General features: G+C 36.5%; 1 protein-coding gene and 1 non-coding gene across 2 annotated transcripts in view; both read right to left on the reverse strand.

The window, feature by feature from the left end:
• Positions 1–18,970, reverse strand: part of CYYR1 (cysteine and tyrosine rich 1) — a 102,996-nt gene that overhangs the window by 68,172 nt on the left and 15,854 nt on the right. The gene's annotated exons all lie outside the window — the stretch shown is intronic.
• On the reverse strand, positions 14,876–14,980 carry LOC123784465 (U6 spliceosomal RNA). The gene has a single exon (XR_015724313.1). It is a non-coding gene; the product is annotated as a U6 spliceosomal RNA (small nuclear RNA).

An 18,970-nucleotide genomic window follows, 5' to 3' on the forward strand; every position in this document is an offset into this window, starting at 1 on the left:
ATGTGCAGTATCTGGTCTTGTTTTATGGATGCAATGTAGTCTCATAGTTCTCTTAAGATGTTAATTATGATGGTGTTTTCATGCGTTTACACGTGATGTTGTTTTCATGTGTTTACTTTCGCACCACTGTGTTCCTCTCCCTTCTTTGTTTCTTATTTGACTTTAATTTGTTTTGTTCTGGCTCCACCTTTCATAGTAGAGGCTGTCCTCTAATGTCTGGTCTTCCTTAGCTATTAAATCATATTTAAAAGTGAGGCCCAAATGACCAGATTGGGAGGCATGAGTATAGCTTCTTAATCTGTGAGTCTCACTGTAATGTTGCTACTATGGGATTATTCATTTGGCTGGGGGAATCTCTGAATGCCTGTACCCATGGTTTGGAGGTTCTTAACTTATTTTGTGCCATGGCAGTCTGGTGAAGCCTGTAGCCCCTATTTCAGAATATTTTTAAATGCATGAAACCAATTATAGCAAAGTATTAAAAACTAAATTTGTGATACAGTATGTGCTTATGGTAATATTGTGATACAATAATAGTGATGCATCATATCATAAGCTTTAGAGTTGTATCTAGTAACTGTTGAAGTAATGAAGAGTACAAATACTATTTCAGGATATAAGCAATGAGTAATGTGATAAAAAAAAATTACCATGATTCCTATTGGTGACAAAGTTACAGGTACTGCTAGTATTACACTGGTTTGTTACCCACATTCAAAAATGAGAGAGATGCTAACTTTCGGAGGTTAGTGGAAACAAAAAATGAATTATTGTTCTCATTCAAGTTCATTGACCCTCTGGTTAAAAATCCTATCAAAGGTCTATACTTTTGAGTGGATCAGTTTTCTTCCAGAAGGCAGTTCACCAATCTCCAACCTCAAGTATGTTCGCTTGGCTGCCATGCAGAGAATAAATCTCCCTTCAGTGGGAAGATTTTCCCATAATCCCTCAGATTTCAGCATAGTAACTCACCCTCCAACCTTAACTATTCTTGCTGTCTCCACATGCAGAGGCTATCTGATAAAACCTCTCCAAAAATAAGACTCCACGTTTTCTCTTGATGGAACCAGGGTAGAGAGGGAAGATGGGAAATCTAACTTCTATTTTAAAGATGTTCAGTCCACACTCCAGTTTTCAGCCCCATTTTTTGCACACCTGCCTGGCAAGCACCAGTTCCTACAGTCTCTGAGGATTTTCGTAGTTTTATGTGAAAATGACTGGCTTTCTGGCTTGCTGCCTCAGCAGACTCGGATGACTATTTTCTCCAGTCTAAAGGAGTTAACAGTGGTTAAACTATTTCCCGGATTTCAAAATGTTACTTTTGTTGTCTGCTGTCTTTTTGTACTTGTGATTTTTTTTCTCTTAATTCCTTTACTCTCATTGCTTTGTGAGGCTTCAGGAGGAAGTTCAGATAGACATTCGCATTCAGCCTATGCTGTTTAACCAGAGCTTTGATGCATTCATAAATTCATAAGCAGCGTTTATTACGTCGGGGACTCACATCTTTTTTTCTGTTCATAATAGCATATCTCCTCTCTGTTTTAATATAAAAGTAAGCGAGACAACAAGGTTGATAATCAGTGCCTCTTTAGGAGAGACATCTATTATGTGTTTTAAGGAAATCATTTCTTAAAAGAAATTTTCTTAAACTCTCCCTAATTGCTTTTAGCATCTCTGTTTAGAACACTAGACTGAGTTTCTCAAAGTCAACAACCGGGGATTTGGGCAGTTTTTTCTTCTGGTACAATGGTAAAAGTGGAGTAGTTTCTATGGGTACAATCCTACCACAGGTAACAACTGAATTCTTGGTCAATACAAAAAACAATTCACCAAAGTCACTGGAGAGAAACCAAAAGCAGTCATAAACTGGAAGAGAGCCAAGACTGGAAGAAGAAAATGGGATTGGGTGTTTCTTGTTGATCAGACTTTTTCCCCCGTCAGATTAAGCAGATTCACTAAATCTTGGGATAGAAATCCTTGGAGTGTGCTGGTTTTAAGACTAAGAGGACAGAGATTAGTACTGTCGAAGTAGATGGAAAGTGAGGGAGGAAATCAGGAAAAGGAGAAACTCTGGGGCAGGGGGGAGGGGAAACTTCAAATTGTGCACACAAATTCTAGGAAAATCTCAGGACGCCATCTGAACTATGCATGCATGTAACAAACTGTGAGCAACCCTGAGGCTAAAAGAATTGATCAGAGATTTTAGCAGCTACTCACTGCAGAGGTGATAAAGACTGGGACCTGATAAAACAAACAAATAAACAAATAAATACCTGTGGAAATAACAGAATTCAATCTCTACCATGTATTTTTCACAATGTCCAGGACACATTTCAAATTACTATATACATAATCAAGAGGAAAGGCAATTGGAGAAACTGATCCTGAGGTGACCCAGATGCCAGAATTAGAAAACAAGAATTTTAATTTAGCTATTATAAGTATGCTCAAGGATATGAAGGATAATATATTTGTGAGGAGTGGAAAAACAGAAAGTCTCAAACTATAAAAAAAGGAGCCAAATGGAAATTCTAGAAATGAAAAATACAGTATCTGATATAAAAATGTCATTGGATAAGCCTAACACCATGTTGGAAATAAAAGAAGAGTCAGTGACTTGAAGCTCACTCAACCAAAATTATACACTGTGGAGAACAAGGGGGAAAAAATGATAGAAAAAAAAAAACAGTCTCAGTAATTAGTGGAACTATATAAGAAAAGCAAATACATGTGGAGTTGTAGAGGAAGATGAGAGACAGAACTGGGTAAACCCAACATTTGAAGAAAGAATGGACTAAAGTTTCCAAAGTTTTACAGATTCAAAAAACTCAGAGAACCCTATGTGATGTAAATAGAAAACAAAAACTTGGAAAGGTGACAGTTAAACTAATGAAAACAAAAGATAAAGAAAATCTTGAACATTTCCAGAGGAAAAAAGGCACATTACATATACAGGACAAAAATATACGTTTCCAATGACTTCTCAGCAGAAACACTGGAGGCCAAAATATTGTAGAATGGCATCTTTAAAGTGTCAAATGAAAACAACAAATTGCCAACCTAGCATTCTCCATGGAGCGAAAATAACTTTCAGGAATAAAGGTGAAATGGAGGCATTGTCAGATGAACAAAAACAAAGATACTTCTCCAGCAGACTTTCCCTTCAAGAAAAGCTAAAGAAAGTTCTTCAAGCCCAAGGGAAATGATTCCAGACAAAAATTCAGATCTTAATTTAAAAAGATATTTATAGGGGTACCTGGGTGGCTCAGCTGGTTAAGCATCTGACTCTTGATTTCAGCTCAGGTCGTGATCTCAGGGTCATGAGATCAAGTCTTGCATCAAGTGCTGTGCTGGGCATGGTGCCTCCTTCAGAGTCTCTCCCTCTCCCTCTGCCCCTCCATGCCCTGCTCCCTCTCTCTCTCAAAAAAAAAAAAAAAAAATCACGACCATTTAAAGTGAAAATCATAGCATGTATAGCTTATGTAATAAACATGAAAACTATAGCATAAATTACAGGGGGTAAAAAGACCTAGAAGATTGTGCTAAACAAAACAAAACAAAAAGATTGCAAAGGTATTACATTTTATGACAACATTAACTTTCAACAGACTGAAAAGTGCAGAATGTTTAGTATAATCTGTAGAGCATCACTAAATAATAGTACAAAGTGGTAAGCAAAAAAGCCAAATAGATAATGAAAATGGAATTCTAAAAGCAATTTCAATGAACTCAAAATAATAGTAGAGGTGGGACAGAGGGACACAAGACAAATGGGACAAACAGAAAACATAGTAAGTAGACCGACCTAAATCCAACCACATCAACAGTTACATTAATTAGAAATTAAGTACTCCAATGAAAAGGCAGGGATTGTCAGAATAGATTAAAAGGCATGAACTATATGCTGTCTACCTGGAAGGTACTTTAAATACAAACATTCGGTTAGATGTACTCTAAATTCAAAGACTCACTTAAAGGCAGGGAAGAAAATATATAAATTTTTTCATAATGCTAAAAGGTCAATTCATCAGGAAGACTTAATATTCAGAAATGCATTTGTTCTTAGAGACAAAAGTTTCAAGATCCATGAAGCAAAAATTGGTGAAGGGAGGAATAGACAAATTCACAATTATGGTTAGAATTTTAACAACCTTTATCAGCAGTTAATAGAATGACAACAAAAAGTAAGAAAGGATACAGATTTCCCGAACAGCACTATCAACCACCTTGAGGAATTGACATTTATAGAACACTACACCTAACAAGTGCAGAATACACCTTCTTTTCAAGTGCTCATGGACCATTCACCAAAATAGGCCATATGCTGGGCCAAACACAAATCTTAATAAACTTCAAAATGTGAAATAGTCTAGAGTATGTTTTCCAACAAAAACAGAACTAAGTTAGAAATCAATAATAAAATGATATTAAGAAAACCCCAAATATCTGGAATCAAGAAACACACTTCTACATAACTGATGAGTCAAAAAAATTTTAAAAAAGGAAGTCATAAAGGAAATTAGAATAGACTTGTATGTCAGTGATTACAAAAGTTCACCATAACATTTATGGGATGTCACTATACAATGCTTAGAGGAAAACTGGTATCTTTAAAATGGCTAGATTAGAAAAGAAGTAAACTATAGCATCAATGATCTAAGCTTCCAACTTAAGAAGCAAGGGAAAAAAGAACAGTGCAAACATAAAATAAATGGAAGATAAACAAGACCAGAAATCAGTAAGTTAGAAAACAACAGAGAATATCAACAAAGCCCAAAGGAAAAAACCGAGGAATGAAGGGCTATATGGACATAGGGCAAGGAGACGTAAGTTCTCTCCAGCAGAGAGGACATGACTGAGATTCAGGTCACTGTTCCTCACATCCCTGGGCCACACTGCCCAAAAAAAGGAAGCTGCCCTTTGCACTTCCTGTTGGCCTAGTTCCTCACATTTCAGTGGGGCCTCCGCCAGGATCTGATCTAAGCAGGGACTGTGTGGATCTCTGGTCCTGGCAGATGTGGCTGCTCAAGAAATACGTTATAATATCACCCTTGCAAACCTGTCTTCAAAAAATTTTTTTCTTCGAAAATACCAATAAAGTTGAAAAACTCCTAGATGAGATAGACTGATTTTAAAAGGGAAGAAAGAGAACAAGAACACAGATTAGCAATTAGAATAAAAGAAGGTTTATCACTAAAAATCCTACAGATATTAAAGGATAATAAAGGAATATTATGAATTTAATAAAATTAAATTTGAAGACTTAAGTGAAATGAATCTTTTAAAATATGTAAGTAGAAATAGAAAATTTAAATAGTCCCATAATTATTAAAAATTAAAATTAAAGTCATTATTAAAAATATTCCCCAAAATAGAACTCTAGACTCAGATGACTTCACTGATGAATTCCATCTGCCTTTAAAGAAGAAATAAAATTCTTCAGAAAATTCTGTCAGAAAGTAGAGATGGGAAGAACGTGTCCTCAGCTGTTAAAAGAGACTAGTATAACCCTGAGCACAAAACTAGACATTTACAAGGAAATTAAATTACAGACCAATTTCCCTCATGAGCACAGATGAAAAGATCCATAACAATTTTTTTTTTAATTTTTATTTATTTATTTGACAGAGAGAGAGAGATAGCCAGCTACAGAGGGAACACAAGCAGGGGGAGTGGGAGAGGAAGAAGGAGGCTCCCGGCAGAGCAGGGACCCTGATGCAGGACTCCTTCCCAGGTCTCCGGGATCACACCCTGAGCAGAAGGCAGACGCTTAACGAATGAGCCACCCAGGTGCCCCCCATAACAAAATCTTTACCAAATTAAAGTTGGAAACATATACAAAGGATAAAAAAATCACGACTATGTAGGGATTCTCCCAGGAATGTAAGGGTGGTTTAAAATTTGAAAATCAGGGGCGCCTGGGTGGCACAGCAGTTAAGCATCTGCCTTTGGCTCAGGGCATGATCCTGGCGTTACGGGATCGAGCCCCACATCAGGCTCTTCCGCTATGAGCCTGCTTCTTCCTCTCCCACTCCCCCTGCTTGTGTTCCCTCTCTCGCTGGCTGTCTCTATCTGTCAAATAAATAAATAAAATCTTTAAAAAAAAATTTTTTTAAATCAATCAATATCATTTACATTACAAAAAAAAATCTAAACATACAATCACTTCAATAGATGCAAAAAAGTATTTGATGAAATTCAACGCAATCATTAGGAACAAAAGAGAATTTTCTCAATCTGACAAAGAGGATCAATGAAAAAAATTTCAGTTGTCATACTTAATGGATGCTTCCAAGTTCTGGAGCAAGGCAAAGATATAGTAACTTCTATCTGATATTTCCCAGGCAATAAGGTAAGAAAAAAAAAAAAGGCATATACAGATCATAAAGGAAGAAGTATAACTTTCTCTGTTTGCATAATTTTTACATAGAAAGTCCTAACTACTCTGGTGCCTGGGTGGCTCAGTGGATTAAGCATCTGCCTTTGGCTCAGGTCATGATCCCCTTCCTCTCTGTTCCTCTCCCCACCCTTCTCTTGCTCTCTCTAATAATCTTTAAAAAAAGAAGAAAAGAAAAGACTAACTCCTATACAAAGTAATTACCAGAGGTACTAAGTGAATTTAATAACATACACTAATTATATTTTATATTCTACCAGCAAAGAGAAAACAAATTTAAAAACAATTCTAAGTATTCAAGTGTTAAAACAAGTTACTACTTAGGAATATAACAAAGGCAAGGCCTGAATCATGTTTACCTGTATTCCCATAGTGATTAGCAGAGTTCCTGATGAATAATATTTTTAAAAAATTTATAATATAAAAATAACATATTTAATAAAATTTAATATTTACTAAATGTTTGCTATAATAGAGATTTAAATTAATGTCTTAAAATATTAGAAATGTTTTCCCCCTCATCTATCTGTTACGGAATAAGTGTACCAGACCTCAAAGGTTCACACTCCCATGTCAGGGTCTACACTTCTTTCCTTCCCCACTTGGACCTGAACTACTTTTGCATTCCAGCGAAAGTATGTGCACTGAAGTTGTACTTATCACCTCTGCTCTTATACCATTGGCTGTAAGTTAGTCACATGGTCACACATAGCTAGCTGCAGGGAAGGCTGGGAGATGTAGTGTTTATCCGGGGCAGATAATGTTCTCTATGAAAATTACATTACTATAGAAAAAGAGAGATTGGATATTAGAAGACTATTAGTGGTTTCTGGCACACTAGTCCTATTTAATTATAATATTTTACTGTTCTTCCAGCTAAAATGTTTTGAAATCATCAATGAATTTAGAGCTCATTTCTAATAACTCACTCCCTAGAATACAGAGAAAGTTCTATTCAGCTGCTATATTTATTTAACTGAATTATGTGCAAATTATCACTTTTAATCACCAACATCCTAAAATATGCACATATAAGACCCACTGGTAAATGCAAAACACTTAGAAAACTGAAAACCTACACTGACCAGGATTTATGAAATACAGGTTAAAACAAAAATTACTAAACAAGATTTATGCCTGATCAAATTATAGATTGTAGCATACTGACTCATAAATCAGTTCCTTGAATCCCAAGGGCAATAAAAGGATTTATAAATCAAAACTTACTTAGGATTTATTAGCTGAATGTCTATCATAAGAATGCAATGTTTATAAATCTATTTTGACTTACAAAACTAAATTTATAAGCTCTTTGTAGTCAGGGTCCTTCTTTAATGACACTTTTGGTGGGTATATATTGTGATGTATGCTGGTGATACTCAGGAGACACTGATTAATGACAGTATCAGAAGGAAAGATAATTTTATTAAAATTGGTTAACGTTTAAATAAATTTTGAAGGTTAACTTTGTAATTAAAACATAACATCTAGGGGCGCCTGGGTGGCGCAGTCGTTGAGGCGTCTGCCTTCGGCTCAGGGCGTGATCCCAGCGTACCGGGATCGAGTCCCACATCGGGCTCCTCGGCTATGAGCCTGCTTCTTCCTCTCCCACTCCCCCTGCTGTGTTCCCTCTCTCTCGCTGGCTGTCTCTCTGTCACATAAATAAATAAAATCTTTAAAAAAAAAAAAAAACACATAACATCTGTTTATACATTTTTAATATTATAGAGATATGGATTTAAATATTTAGAGAATAAAATAAATTATAATTTGAGTAAAAAATGACATGAAAAGAATAATTTAGATAAATGACAAAACCATTTCAGAACAAGTTAAATGTTTCAGAAAACATTTAAAACAAAATTTCTGTACTATAAATCTTGGTCTGTGTTTAATTCCTAATTTGGCAAATAATTCTATGTTAAAATTATTGATTTTATTATAGATAAAATATATTTGTACTATTTCAAAATATTTTACTTTTTAAGTTCTGTTTTCTCATTTATCGCATCCTGTTTATGGTCTCCAGATTTACCTTCCACCTGGTAAAATGATATTTTTAAAAAATATTCACATAGCTGGGGCACCTGGGTAGCTCAGTCAGTTAAGACACCAACTCTTAATTTCAGCTCAGGTCATGATCTTCATGGTCATGAAGCCCTAAGAAGCCCTTTGGAGCCCTAAGCCCAGCATTGGGCTCACTCTGCTCAGTCTGCTTGTCCCTCTCCCTCTGCTCCTCCCTGTGCTTGCACTCTCTCTCTCTCTCCAGTAAATAAATAAAATCTTTAAAAAAAAATTAAAAAATATATTCACATAGCTGACTTCCTCATTTGGTTTTCTCTCCTCAAATGTCACTTTCTCAGAGACCCTTATCTGTTCATCCCCAACTATCTAGTGTAAACTATCACCCAAGTCACTCTCTGTTATGCTGATTGATTGATTGATTGATTGATTGAAGTCATTCATTCATTCATTCATTGAAAGATACCAACAAGCAAATGGAGGTTTAATTCCAAGATAGCAAAGTTAATGAGTGATATGACATGCGAACAGTTACACAGTGAAGTTTCTGCCTTCTGGTTAACTGGATACTCCTAATGAAGTTAAAGATGGTTTACCTTATCCACTTTTCAATAATAAAAGCAACAGATAATTTAAAGTACTTTAAACAAGTGCATACATTAGGTGTTTTCCTAGGTGGGACATGGCCCTTGCTACCTTCAGATATTAGAGATTTTTAAAACAAAAAACAAAACAAAGCAGGAAGAAATTGTTAACTATTAAAACAAAATGCAAGTTCAGTAAATATATCAAGACAATGATCTGCTTAGTTTTTAACTTTAAAAAAATTCAGAAAATATTTCTATGGGCTTTAATTCTCTTGATTTTTCTTAAAATATAGTTTTAAAAATATAATATAAAAATTTTAGAATAAAATATAAAACACAAAATCACATTAAGAAATCACTTCCTGAGGCACCTGGGTGGCTCAGTTGGTGGAGTGTCCCTCCGACTCTTGGTTTTGGCTCAGATCATGATCTCATGGATCCTGGGATCAGCCTGGAGTCAGGCTCTGTGCTCAGCGGGGAGGTTCTCTCTTCCTTTGCCCCCCATCCCTCCTGCTCTCTCTCTAAATTAAACAAATCTTTTTAAAAAATCACCTCCTCTTATTGAACAGGTCTGGTTAAATATATCCCCCTCCTCCAATCCCAAAGTCCAATACTTGTATTGATAATAATACAATAGCAACTGATGTTTCTGCTATAACATGATTATATATTCCTGTGGAAAAAAAACAAGTTCTACATGTCATGAATTAAAAATTAAAAATAATAGGACTTATGGGAAAAACGGAGTAGAAACAGACCAGTTAATCAAAACCAGTGGTAGGTCAGTGTTTCCTGGAGTCTGAAACTTGCAAAATTTTGAGGATGCTTTTTAAAGAAAATATATTTGTTAACTGCCTGATACAACTCAGTAGAATAAGTTCCTATATGTTTTACTACATTTTGTGGCTGCAAATTCTTTGAGCTCCTCTTCACATGACAATAACTTTGCAATATCTTTTCCTAGACAAAGAGAAAAATAATGCAGTCTTTCCTCTAGCATGAAGAATGGGGCTGTTTAATCATTTGGGGGAGCCATTCCTGTATAGGAATAGCTAACAATAGCTTAACTATGTATAGAAGTGACTAGGAACCACCTAAATCATATACTAAACTTAGACAAAATATATCCACAATTCCACTTACCCCCAGCTGGATCCCTAAAATGGTGCAGCCATTCCAAAGCCCCTGAGGGAGAAATAGTTGCAGTGGAAAGAGACTGTGGTCTTAAAAGAAACAGTCAAAATATCTTACTTTGCAAGTGTTACAAAAATGCACCCTCTTAGTTGCAATGAAGGGGCCCGTGCAATAAAAAGAAAGCGTCACTAATGCCACAATGGATTCTCTGGGGCTTAGAGTGAGTACTGCAGGAGCAATAATGGACGCTGAGGAAGTAAGCTGCCCAGCTCAGGGAGGAAGCTCACTGTGGCCGGAGGCTGCCTCAGAGGATATTAAAAAGGCACAAAAACAATCAGGAGGAAATGCCAGCTTCCCAGCGCTGAGACAATGCAGATGGAGTGCAATCTGCCAGAAGTCAAGAGCTGAACAAGGCTGAGGGTACGTTTTTCTGATTAGGGAGCCCCGAGTGCAAGTACTCATTTCTATGTTTCTTAAAATTGAGCGAGAAAGGGTCCAGCCTGTGCGGCATTTAAGCTCAGGGTTTTATTCTTTCCTGGTGAAGACTGTATTTATAGTCCCACTTTTTTGATTCCCTTTGCCAAGGAAAAAGGTTTGAACCAACACAGCTTCCCTGTTACACTAATACCATTCCTTGCCTTGCCCATCATTGGTGAAGTAACCGATAATCATGGAGAATAGATGGTGACGAGGAATTACTGAGCACTAGCTGTTGTTCTAAGTGGTTCATAAATTACTACTAATTTATTCTTTATAGCTACCCATGGAACAGGTTCTAACGTGATCACCATTTTACAACCCTATTTTTGATAGAGGTAAAGGCTTTGTAAATATGACTGTTGAGGACCTACCAAGAAGTCATTGATTGCCCCCTCTATTCAGTTACTTTGATCAAATGTAAATAAATTTTTATAGCCTTTTATTTTCACTCCTCCTGAATATATTTACCACAGTAATTTGAGATAAGTCTTTATGTAAGTTTATAGAAAGGTAAAGAAGCTATAGTTCATTATATGGCAGTTTGATTCTATTTCTTAATTTGATAACTAAACAGGATAATAGGAACCCAAAAATGGAATGTGTTTTGATATAGTTAATTTAGACCATGGTAGCCCAAAGGCTGTTTGTTGGTCATTAAAAATATAGGTTTCTGGCTTCCATTTTGGACCTGCTGAACCTGAATTTCTTGCTTAGGTCCTGGGGAAATGTATTTTTAGCAAGCACTCTTAGGTGATTCTCATGAATACTCAAGTTTAGCAACCTCTAATTTAAACTACTGTAAATGCTGGGAAAAATCTACTTTCCTATGAACAGACAACATTAATGTCTGGTGTTTACCGCTGTAAGACATTTAAAAGCTTGGATGTGATTTAAGAAACGAATAAATATGTTTTAGTTTCTTATATGCTAATATAGGCTTAAAAGTGTTATTTGAAATAAATGATGCAGTGCACGAAAAAAAAAAACCTACAAAGTTTTGCAGATCTTTAAATCATACCATCGATTAATTGAAACACCTGGGGGTTAGTCTTCCTAATAGCATAATCTGAAAAGCAGAACAGATTTTACTGGCTTTGGATAAATCATTTCACGATCAGCTCTTTTCCCTCATGAACTACTTTCCTCCTGCGCCAGAGAAGGAAGGGATTCTGGGGTCTTGCTGTTCCTTGTGAGTTCTCCTTTCTCGTAAATATTTAGATTAGAAGAAAAAAGCCAAGATCATTCTTTTAAATAGTTTAATGAACTTTTTTAAATGCATGAACCTAGTTGGGAAAGCCTGCCAGTGGTTAGAGTCTTGGTTTTAATATTATATTCTTTTCCCTTCCAAAATTCTCGTCCACATTTCATGAAATAGTATATTTCTCTTACTAAACCTAAGTTGAAATTAATTATTTTAGTCATTTTTACCACAAAATTTAATTACTGACACTCTTAATTTTCTGTGGCTTGTGTCTGTCTTCATTCCGTGTCACTCTCAAGGCACACTCTCCATCCAGTCTGCTAAATTAGTATTTCTACTGTCACTGCCACGGGTTTTTGGTGCACTACAAAAAAGCCTATGTGTGGGCCATCCCCTTAAATATCTCATTTCCTAGTTGAAGTGTTTACACATAAAAATGCCAGGGATTGCCAAGTTGTAGATTGGTTTAGAAGTAGAATAAATCGAAGCTTCCATGGTATTATCTGCAATTCACTGACATGACTCATAATTAAAAATAAAGAAGAAAGAGAAAGGGAAAATGCAAATACTTTCATTTAACCCTCCACGTAAGTCAACATGCACACATATTGTTCTTCTGTTGTAAGATGTGTTTCCGCAAACAAAATAAGCTTCTTTATTTGCTGTTTATAGAAACCAAACATCAAAATTTTGAATTTCTCCTTTTGATTGTTATGTCTTCTTGATTGACTGCCCTTTTCTCATTATTCAATATCACTTTTTATTTCTGGTAATATTTTCTGCTCTGGATTTAGTTTTATATTAACGTAGCCACTCTAGCTTTCCTTTGGTTAATGTTTGCCTGATGCATTTTTTTCTATCCTTTTCCTTTTTTTTCCTTTTCATGGCTTGATAGCTCATTTATTCCCTCCCTCGCAGCTTTATTAAGGTATAATTAATTAAAAACTGTAATTTAAGATATAGAACTTGATTGTTCAGTATATGCATGCATGCATTGTAAAATAATCATGACAATCAAGGTAATCAACACACCTATCACCTCACAGTTGCCTGTTTCTTTTGTGTGTGTTGAGAAAAATTTAAGATCTCTGCTCTTAGCAAATTTCAATTACACAATATAATATTGCTAACTATAGTCACATGGTTTTCCATTAAATCTCCACAGCTTTTTCATCTTGCTGACTGAAACTTTGTACCCCTTGACCAACATCTCCCCATTTTTCCCTCCTCCCATACTTTGAACCTACCAATATCATTGTAGTTGACATGAGTATCGTGTGGATAGGATAAATTTCTGTCAGTTAAAAACAATCCATTCTCTGTCCTTCAGTTGATGCATTTTGACCACCAATGTAATAATTGGTATATTTGGTCTGTCACTTATTATTTTCTTTCTGTTTGTTTCCTTTGTTTTGCATTCCTTCAATCAGTTCCCCTTCTCTGCCTTACTTTACGTATATTGTGCTGTAGGTTTTGCAGGGTTTTTTGGTGGTTGCATGTTTGTTTTTGTTTTTCCTTTTAGTGAATGCTCTAAGGATTACAGAACACAGACTTTTCATCATTATGGAAAATCACTTTCATACTTTAGTTAGAAAGTAGAACTTCACCGTCTTAGAGATGGCTTTAGTCTCTTCCCTTTATGGAACAGTTGTGTTATGTATCACATTTACCTCCACTGAAAACACTAATATACAATTTATATGTGTCTACATCCAACAGTCTAACCTATTTTAAAGAACTCAAAAGGGGAAAAATAAGCTATTATATTTACCCAACTATATGCCAATTTTGTACTCTTCTTTGCTTCCTGATATTGCAGATTTCCTTTTGGCATCATTTGCCTTCTTTCTGAAGAGCTTCCTTTAGTAATCCTTTTAGATCAAGTCTGCTAGCTAAATATATTCTTAGTTTGTTTTTTTTTTTTTTAATTTGAGAATGTCTTTATTTCACTGTTATTCCTGAAGGATATTTTTGCTGGTTACAGAAGTCTGAATTACCCATTCTTTTCTTTCATCACATAAACAATGTGCCACTTCTCTGTCCTCCATGGTTTCTGATGACAAATGTGGACTCATTCAAATCATAGCTCCTCAGTAGGTAATCTGTTGCTTATTTTTACCTGCTTTCAAGATTTCTTTCTTTAGTTTTCAGTAGTTTGAGTATGATGTGTCTGGGTATGGATTTCCTTAAGTTGATCCTTACAGGAGTTTATTGAACTTCTTGCATTTGGTTTCTCTCTTTTGCCAAACTTGGAAAGCTTTCCTCTGCCCCATGTTCACTCATTCTTTATCTCTATACCGCTATTGAGCCCATCCAGTGAATTTTTTAAACGATAGCTACTGTATTTCTTGTTCTGAAATTTCTGCTTAGTTCTTCATATTTTCTGTTTCTTTTTTTCTGTTTTGGTCTTTTCACTAATTTCAGGTAGTGCTTTACTTTTGGGGTCATTTTTCATAACAGCTGCTTTAGAAGTTCTGTCAGGTAGTTCCACCATCTCCGCTGCTTGATGATTGTGTTTGTCTTTTGAGTTGACATTCCTTATTTTGTTTTGTTTTGTTTCGTTTGTTTTTTGTATGCTGAGTGATTTTGAATTGTATCCTGGGCTTTGAGTATTATGTTATGAGGTTTTGGGGTTTTGTTTAGGTGGATGGGGAATTTTGAGATTTTCGTTTTAGCAGGCAATCAACTAGGTTCAATTTAGACCACAAGTTCCAGTCAGACCGGTGGTTGTGGTTTTAATGTCAGTTCCATTTTCAGAGGCTTTGCATTCAGGTTTGGATCTGAGCCATGTGTACACCACCCAACTGCCAATCTGGGAACTGGATAGCTGCCTATCCTGTATTCAGTTCTTAAGTTCTATGTATACTCTTCAGGGTCGGATCCACACACGTGCAACTTGAGATGAGCCCAGGAAGTCACAAGGAACCTTAGGTCACTTTCTTGAGCTCTTCTATTTTGAAGATCTCACTAGTTCATTCTCTTTCTCCTCTTTCTTTCTTTCTTCTTTCTTTCTTTCTTTCTTTCTTTCTTTCTTTCTTTCTTTCTTTCTTTCTTTCTATCATGTAATGCTTCACCAATTTGCACGTCATCCTTGTGTAGGGGCCATGTTAATTTCTCTGTATCATCCAATTTTAGGATATGTGCTGCTGAAGCAAGCATGAAGATCTCACTAGTACTTTCAGGTTCCCTGGGGCAACACTTTTGGTTCTCTGGTCAGAAAAATGGGCTTTAGGGGCGCCTGGGTGGCTCAGTCGTTAAGCATCTGCCTTCGGCTCAGGGTCTGATCCCAGAGTCATGGGATCAAGCCCTGCATCAGGCTCCTTGTTCCACTGGGAGCCTCCTTCTTCCTCTCCCACTCCCCCAGCTTGTGTTCCCTCTCTCGCTAGCTCTCTGTGTCTCTGTCAAATAAATAAATAAAATCTTTAAAAAAAAAAAAAAAGAAAGAAAGAAAGAAAAAAAAAAAAGAAAAATGGGCTTTATTTACTTTGCTCTTTGCATACTTTGAAAATGGGATCATATCCAGGATTGAACATTAGGAGGACAAAGACAGAAAAAAACACAGTGGGGATTCACCCCATCCTCCTGGCATTACATCATTCTGATCAGAAAGGAAGATACCCCAGTTTCAGAATTGTAGGCTTCTGTCATTGTCACTGCCACTGCTGAGGCAACCAAAAGATCACTGGGAGCTACACAAGAGAACAGAGAAGAGAGGAAAAAATCGGGGTATTTTCCCCACTGTCTTTCAGCATGAAGAGACCTTGCTTATTTAGCCAGAAGGATTGCCCTGTATCTCTCTGTGTCCATATCCTGAAAGCCTACTTATGTGTTTTGGGCTGCGTTTAGTCCAGAGTGGAGGAAACAGAGGGAAAAAACACTGGTAAACTCTTGGCTCGTTAGGCAGTACTTTGAATTTTGGTCTTGTTCCCCAATCCGCTTGCTACTGTTTACTTTCCATATACCTGAAATAGCTGCCTCGTGCGCTCCACCCAAATTCTATAGCTGCATTCAGTGGGAGGCAGAGAGTGGAGCATACTTTCTCTGTCTTACCTAGAACTGGAGCCAATCCTTGCAATGAAAGGTAATGAGACAAAAACTATTTTTCCACAAACACTAAGCAAAATATATAGCATGTACAATAAGCTGGCTGTTTAAGGCCAACAAACTGAGTGTAAAGAAATGCATTTGAGAATTGATAGACCTCAGCGGATCCTTGCTATGATCAATGACTTTTTATTCTGCATGCCATCTGGCATTTATTCGCTACCACTGAAAATATTTTCAATCTGGCGATTGTTGCAAAATGTAGGTTATGTATAATATCATCAGAGGCAAGTCATTGCCTTTTTTATTCTTGTCTTATAAGCACTGACTTACATCGAGAGAACTGCTGATTAAGACATTTTTTTAAAAAGCCTAATCAGGGCATTTCTAAACTTCTACATGCAAAGGCACACTCAAATCTATAGAGTACTGTGATCACTCTGTTGAAATGGCCAGCAGTTAGAACACTGTTTTGTGCCTTGATTACTGACATATCATCAATGGAGATGCACCAGCCTTATGTACAATATATATTTCTGCAAAGTTGTGAATAAAATAAATTTTGAAAGGCGAATTAATTGGAACTCTATAATGAATCGTTTGGTAAAACAAATCATTGCCCTCTTGATATTTGCTATTACATATGTGATTTTTTTTAACAAATCAGGTTTATATATTTTTATTTAGACTTGTTTGCTTATTTTTGAGTTGGCTTCTCTAATTCATAGGTCAGCCTAGGGCAACATGGCAGATTTGTCTATTTAATGCACGTGACTTTCTGGGCTGTATTATGCTTTTAGCAATTGCTGGGCAGCAGAACACAGGACTTAATTAGCTGCTTTTGCAGTTTTTAGACTGCAATCCCATTTGATTAAAAAGGTCGTTTATTTTACTCAATGCTGAGGGTGCTATCCTGAGGAGAGAAGCCCATGTTTTGGCCTGGAGGACCAGGGAAGGCTCTGCACCCAAAGTGGCATTTGCTCTGCGCATCCCTCATGGATTTCTGGATGACCTTGGAGAAGTCGCTTTGCTCCCCCCACCTGTCTCCTCTTTTACAAAGCTCCAGACATTTTCAAAGCCCAGTGTTTTCATTAATGACAGCAAAAATGTGCAGAGCTCTTCTAAATGCTTTTATGAACAAATATTTTCTTTAGCCAAATTCTGAGAGGTAGGCAAGTGGTTACTGCTGTTCCCCTTTTACAAATTAATAAACTGGGGCTCACTGTTATTAGCAGAACAGAGTTTACACAGCATAAAAGAAAAACTCAAACGCATTTTTTGGGAATCTGAACATTCTTGGTTTTTCTTCTATGACTTCCTATCACTAAGACTACTATTAATTAATAATAGAATCACAAAGAATTGTTTTTTGTTTAATTCCACCTGGCAAAGGGCAAAGAGGTCTATTTACTTAATGTAAGGATGGGAATTGTTTGAGATTGCAATCGCCATTCACTTGATAAATGTAAATTCAAGTAGTTCTCTATGTGTAACACTTGGGAGGTTGATCGTCTATTATTCCTGGTGTCTGAGAGGGAAAATGTCTTATCAACGCTGTGCAGGTGGTCATTTGCAACCACAGGTAGCACTTACTTTTTGCAAAATGCAGCATAGGAAGGATAGAGTTCTGCTCACCTTTTTAACAGCATGAATTCATACAGTGTATGTTTGAAGTAATTTGTCATATTTTTCTCTATTTTTGGCAGATTTGTGCAGAGGCATAAAAAAAGCCTTCTTCCTGTTACCTGTGAGATCGATCTCTCTCTTTCTTTAAACATGAATATCGAAACTCCAAATTCCATTGGTCTCTGAGTTATTATGGGTTAAATAGCCAAGGCTTTCACCCGTGGCACTTTCAGATGGAATCCTATTACACTTTATGAGGTTATTATTGCCCTCTGAAATTTTCATTAGTTATGGGTGTGTTCATCTTAACATTTTGTAGTTGGGAGACAGCTGAAAGACATTGTGTTCTGGCCGGTAGCGCCCCCCTACCCAGCGTTCTCCCAATAGAATGCAATAAAAATCACTCTGTGTGCATAATTCTTCCCTCCTCAATTTTATCAACAAAATATTTTATCTCCAAAACTTATGCAAGTGAATAGAGCTGCACAGGAGGCCGTTCCCTTCATAATCACAGGCTGGCAGATGACACGGCATCACTGAAGGAGCATGGTCACTCCAGAAATGCAACAAGAGGTGAAATCATTATAATCAAATTGGTCTTTGAAGTCTTATCCCTCTCATCTGATTATAATTTATCCTAAACTGTGTGACTGGAAAGTGATGACTGGCTACACAGAAACCATGACATGAATGATCTCTGATTTATCCTCCATGAAAAGAGATTCTCTGAAATCAACATTTTCCAATTATGATTTGATTTATTTAAACAACTATTTATCTAGGTGATACCTATTTAGGTAGAACCCACAGAAATCTCAGGTTTTTCATGAGTAAATGGAGGATTGACCTGCATTAAACAGTCTGTTATGGATCATACAGTTCGTTCCGCCCCATGCCTTCAATGCTAAACTTTACACTGGCTTCCTGGCCTCTCCAGGTCTAGAGTACGGAAGGGTGAACAAATAATTTAGGAACTGGAATAAAGTGATAAATAATACCAGAGTAGAGAAAGGATCATATTATGGCACATAAGGGAGGGAATTTAATCCAAATATTAAGAATAAAAAAGGGCTTCCCCCAAAATATGGTGTTTAGGTCTTTATAAGGTCTTATAGCAATGAATAGTTTCTATTCAACCCTTTTGAAATCTTCAGATCTTCCAGAGCCAGTGGGGAGTGGCAGAAAGAGGTCAAGAACACAGTTATAAGTGCTTGCTCATTACATGGTAGCTATAGAAAATTAGACAAATTACTTAGCTCTGAGCCTTGACTTCCTCATCTGTTCGGACAAGAATAATAATACCTCGGTCATGAGGGCTGTTTTGAAGATTAATAAACTAATATATTTTTACTCACGTGGAACAGAGAACATATTAAATAAAGGGTAATTCCTTTCATTCTGATAATACTTGCCACCACCAAGCCCAGTCTCTCTTACAAGAAAGACCAAACTCAGGTTTCTATCTAATGTAGGTAGCCT

Source organism: Ursus americanus, chromosome 4, assembly GCF_024610735.1.
Source record: "Ursus americanus isolate L20-20 chromosome 4, mUrsAme1.1.p, whole genome shotgun sequence".
Taxonomy (NCBI): domain Eukaryota; kingdom Metazoa; phylum Chordata; class Mammalia; order Carnivora; family Ursidae; genus Ursus; species Ursus americanus.